Source organism: Dipteris shenzhenensis, chromosome 28 (assembly GCF_047967505.1).
Source record: "Dipteris shenzhenensis isolate YYH24624 ecotype China chromosome 28, Dip_SZ_1.0, whole genome shotgun sequence".
Classification (NCBI taxonomy): Eukaryota; Viridiplantae; Streptophyta; class Polypodiopsida; order Gleicheniales; family Dipteridaceae; genus Dipteris; species Dipteris shenzhenensis.
In genome coordinates, this window is record NC_141623.1 from 49,167,829 (window position 1) to 49,173,828 (window position 6,000).

The window sequence follows — 6,000 nt, forward strand, 5'->3', positions numbered from 1 at the left end:
ATCCCTTGCATCCACAGCCACAACCATTGCATCCCCCACATCCATAGCCACAACCACTGCTTTCCTTTTTTGCACATGGTCCTCCACGCCTTGTATCACCATATCCACATCCGACTTACGTTCTGACATTTGTTGCACATCCCCCAAAGAGGCCACATCATGATTCTCGCCTTCACCAGTAATCACACCACCAAAATAGCATGCTGAACCCGTTGAAGCGAGCATGCCACAATGACCAACACTCGTGCTTCTCCAACGAAGGATGTTCGATTCACACCAGTAGCACAACAGCTGTGGCACTAACATATCTGGCAATGTTAGCATGTGCCACATTTCCATCAGCTCATTGGATCCCCATAAAATTTGCGCATGCATGGTGTTGAAGCACTCCAGGATAGTAGAGGATTTGCAGAGGAAAGCATTGGCAGAAGCCACATGCATGGGGGATGTCACACACCCAAGTGGTCTAGTATCTGAGACTAATCATTGATAATATTCCCATTTTGGAATGGAAATCATTTGGATAGATGGATGACCTATCTCAGACATGATGGAAAGAGGCCCTCTTCAATGGGTCACAGAGATGATGCAAAAATGCATGTTAGAGCTCCACGTGTCTGTCAACATGTTTTTGATATTCTAAGTGCGCTTGTATGCACTGTTCATTACATGCACCAACATAACGTCCTACATAATGATTTGCATTCTCGAAGTCATCCGAAGAAGTGTATCTGGGCATTTTTTATTGGGGAATGATGACACCGACGAGAACCAACAAGCAGTATGCGGCATTGAAGAGTAATAATCCTACGATTGTTACGTCTTTTGCTCAAAGATTTTGCCATGTAGCTCCATGGTGCCTTTCCACTAATCCCCCACCTTTTAGTACTGCACAAGATGTATACGCAATGTCCCACCATATTCTTAAGATGATAAGCGTTTGTGAACCACAACTTATACTGGTCCTACCATGCTTTGATCGTGTAGCTGCGAAGACTTTGTAGTCCAAGGCAAGCGCACAAACCCAAACAATTCTCCACCAACAATAGAGTTTTGTAGTGTTTTTAATATTGCAGCAAGTTGTGGTTTGCAGCTCATTCCCAACCAAGGACTTAGACTAACGCTAATACAACTTTGTACATTTTGTGACATGATGGCTCATAACATGATCATTTTTTGTATATTGTTGAGTCCTGAGCATTTAAATATTATTTGTATAATTTGAAATTAAGCAAGCTATTTAAGTAAGTGTCATGTTGCTACGATTTTAAAAAATAAGGAAATTGAAATAAAGTAATATTGCTACGATTCATGTATGATGTTGCTATAGTTTTAAAAAAACTAATAATCTGAAATTAAGTAATTTGTTTAAATAAGTGTCATGCTACTATGATTGAATTTAATAAGTGTTTTGTTGCTATTCTTTAATATGGTTTAATGCAATTATCATTATTTTATACACATTCGTACGTTCTTGATGCGTTAATTGTGTCATGTTTTAGGGTTAATTTTAGGATTGAAATGAGCATAGAGGGAGCGAATGTACCCAATCAGGAGCATCTCGAGGTATCTATGGACACATTCCAAACGCTGTAGGGTCTCAAGAGGCCAATTTGGATGAGCAACTAAATCATGTTGAGGCTCAAGCGATTTTGAATGAGCAACGAGAGATGCTTGGAAGGGAGGGATTAGGTGTGTTCGCCATGGGTCTGGTGGATGACGAGACCATGCAAGGTGAGCCATTATCTCTTCACCACGGGTCTGGTGGATGATGAGACCATGTAAGGTGAGCCAGTATCTCTTCGACAAGTGGCCAGGCGAGTGAGTTTGTAAGAAACACATTGTTTCATCATCTTTAGAAATAAGTATTCACATCCCAAGTTATCTGATCTACGACACAAGGCTCTTGCGCACATTCTGCTCCAACAATTCATAGAAGTTGAAGGGAACATGCCAAATGATCAACAAATTCTTGTCCACTTCATCTAGCAAGTGTACGTACACGATGTCTTGCATCGATGCATAGACTGGACCGATAGGGACATCTTACCGAACACAAGTGAGCAAGGATTGAGTACAGAGAGCCAACATCTTCAGAGGCATTGTGTATTGAGTCCATAGGCACACAATGACCTTATTGACCTAGCTATGTCTACCATACCTCTCCGCCAATTGGGTGTTATCGATGAGGACTTGCAAGCTGAGATTGCAAGACAAGCCAAAGAGATTGAGGACTTACAAGCACGTGTCCACACACTAGAGATGCAGCTCTAACAATATTGAACCAAATCGGGGACTTATATGTAGAAGATGATGTTGATACCTTTGATATTGTGGACTTGACCAATTTGGATAGCCAGGGTGTAGGACCTAGCACTCATGGTACTTCTGATGTGGACCCTAGCACATTGGTCGATTGAGATGTTTTTCACACAAACATCTTTTATGAGACACTCTATTGTGAACATGTGTATCTGGATTCTGGAATGCAATTTTATAAAGATGATCTTGAAATATATTGACTCTTTTTCAAGTTCCGTATGCAATACAATTTTGTAAACATGTTACAGTCCTTAACCTTTTGCTTTTAATGTTCTACTTCTTTGTGCTCCGTTTTCCTCTCTTGCTTGCACAATAGAAAGACTTGGGAAATGTGGATTATAGAAACACATTATAGCAATGGACATAGAGTGCATGAATTAACTCCAACACAACTTTTTTCCAAGGCGACATGTTAAGAACAAAAGAAGACAATATGGACACCCGACCATTATAATAACACAACGAAGCATACATGCACCAGAGTTAAACGACCATAATTTTCCACAAAAGCGTACAAGTCAAGATGACGAGACAAGATGGATACGAGCATATGTGACCTTTCATAACTTAACACTTGATGGCTTTAACTGATTGCGTTCTTTGAATGAATAAAATCATAGACACTCCAATTTTGGTCACATGCACCTGATGATGCAGCAACAAAGAGCACACATGTTGCAATATGCTACAATTCCAATGTCTCTCCACCATATTCCTTCCACCAAGTAGGTGCAACCGTCATCTTAATAGGATCAAGATTCCAAGGATTGCCAAAAGAACCTTCACGGTTTGTATACTTCACTCGTTGTTGATAGGCCAATTTGCCTTGCTCACCTGGAAGCAAGTTTCAACAAACGTCTTGAAAGTTATGTATGACCTCCGGAATCTGTGATTGAGCATGCATATTGGTATTGTGGATGCTCCGTGCAAAGGGGTTGTGGATACTCCATGCAAAGGGGTATGCATTTGTTTCCATCTCTTACTTGCCAAAAGCAAGACCTATTCCTTTTCCTTAGCTACAAAGCGCACAGATTCTCTAACTTGTCGTATTGTTTCAGACATCTTCCAATATACTTTATCCATAACAAAGGCATCCGCGTCAACCATCCTCAATACAAGCACAAATGGCTCACATCTTCTTTGATTTTTTCTACATTTCTCCAAAATGCAGATGATTGTACAAGATGTGCACGTCTATTACCCGGCATTGTGTACTCGCGCTTCTTCTCAAGCTAGTTCATCCATCGTCTATCATCAATAGTCTCGATTAAAGCCTGGCACACTTCCAACAATTGAGCAAGCACAATAAAAGATGTGGCAAATCTAGTTTGACAAAATTGTCGTAGCGCCTTTGCTGAGTGCTCTTTGAATACTGCATGCAAGTATTGATGGCTCTTTTTAAAAATAACAATCTACAAGATATTTTAAAAATAACAATCACATTAGCATCTTGTAGAACTGGTTGCACAAATGGCAATTGTCCGATATCTTTTAACAACAAGTTTAGAGTATGAGTACCACAAGGCAGGTCCCATGTAATCGTGGGATACTTTGCTATTATCTTCTTACCCGCTGTCTTTTAGTTTAATGCATTATCTGTTACTAATGCAGTAATATTCTCATTGCGACCAATTTTGTGAATTGCTATTTCATATATTCTAAAAATATATGTTGTAGTTTTTTCTTTTAGGGAGGTGTCAATACTCTCCAAGAACATTGTTCCCTTGGGAATAATGCACATTACATTTATCAACGATATGGCATGGTTACTAGTCCATCCATCAAAAGCAAGAGTGCACCCATATGTAGGAAATTTTTTTCTTTAGACAATCTACCACAATCTTTTTTACTCTATCAAGATGATACCACCTGTAAACTTGTGTCCACAATGTTTACACTGCAAGAAAGAGACTGAGGCATGCACTTTCCATATCTCCATCACATATGACCAAATCTTGCCACGCACCATGCTTTTGAAGTTGCATGCAAATACATAAATGATAAATAAAATATAGCTTAAACACATAAAGGACACATAAATAATTCTAAAAGAACACAATACAATAAATATTTCATTAAAAGTAATAAATATTCATCCAAACACACTTTCAAGAATATAAGATTATGGATACATCCATTCAATGACAAGTACAATAGTATTTATCTTTCCTCCATTCATTCACATTCTCTTAAAAGAATACAAAATATTGATTCAAAAGAAAGTATAAGAATAAGTGATTATAAATGCAAATCATTCATTCACATTCTCCTAAAAGAATATAAAGTATTCTTTCAAAAGAAGTATAAGAATGAGTGAATATAAATGGAAATCATGCATTCACATTCTATTGAAAGAATATTCAATATTCATTCAAAAGAAAGTGTAAGAATGAGTGAATGTAAGTGCAAATCATTCATTCACATTCTCCTAAAAGAATGTACAAAGAAAGTGTAAGAATTAGTGAATGTAAATGGAAATCATTCATTCACATTCTTTGAAAGACTATAGAGTATTCTTTCAAATAAAGAAAGTTAAGAATGAGTGATTATAAGTCCAAATAATTCATTCACATTCTTTGAAAGAATATAAAGCATGCTTTCGAAAAACGTGTAAGAATGAGTGAATGTAAATGAAAATCATTCATTCACATTCTATTGAAAGAATATTCAATATTCATTCAAAAGAAAGTGTAAGAATGTTAAAAATTTTAATTAATTCAAACAAAGAAGTAACAACTTTAATTCAAACAAAGAATTAATCTTTATAATTCACTTTCAAAGGAAAACTCTAGACACTCTTGCCAAGTAAAAGGACTAAAACAACAAACACCTAAATAAGACAAGCAAACCCACAATAACAATTCAAACAAGACCCACAATCACAACTAATACATGAGACCTACAACTCTCAACAAGCAAACAAACACACAAAAACAACTCACAAAAGAGATCTTAGGCACTCAACAGAGAGACCCTTGAACTCCCACATACAAAAATAAACCCATTTACTAGGCTGAGAGAGCCGACATCTTGCATAGAAGACCCTGAGTCACTTCCTCTAATTTGTTCTTTCTTTTCAATACCCACACCAATGCAATCGTTACCCAATAGGTCAAAGTTTATAGAGTCTCCCGGGAAAACATATAAGATCACACCTTCCCCCACGGTTTTTGTTTTGCTCTCATCCCATAAGACAACCTTTTTCTCTTTCCAAGATTCACGAATGAAATTGTCAGTTTCTAATGAAGAAACTGGCATTGCCTCAACATAAGGTCGCTCAGGCTCACTTGGTGCAGCTTCTTCAGTTACCGCATCATCTAAAGAATCACCAACATGTTTTAGAGAGCCCTTAGGCCACTTGACAACGCTCCAAATTGCCTCACCAACAAGCACTGCATCCATAGTGGGAAATGGCAAGAGCATTTCACTATTGATAGACTTCTCCACTATCACCGATACATTTTCTGTCCCAATCTTCACACCACTACAGTAGGCCTCCGGATCTATTGCACACACTCCACCAATTCCAACCACTTCATTCCCCACCATCATCATGACCTTCTCCCCGCTTCTGATAACCATCCCCTGTCATTACGATTACGGAGAATTAATTATGAACAAATTACAACCAAAGAATTTCATAAGACCATCAAACATGTCCTAGAGGGGAAGAATGGC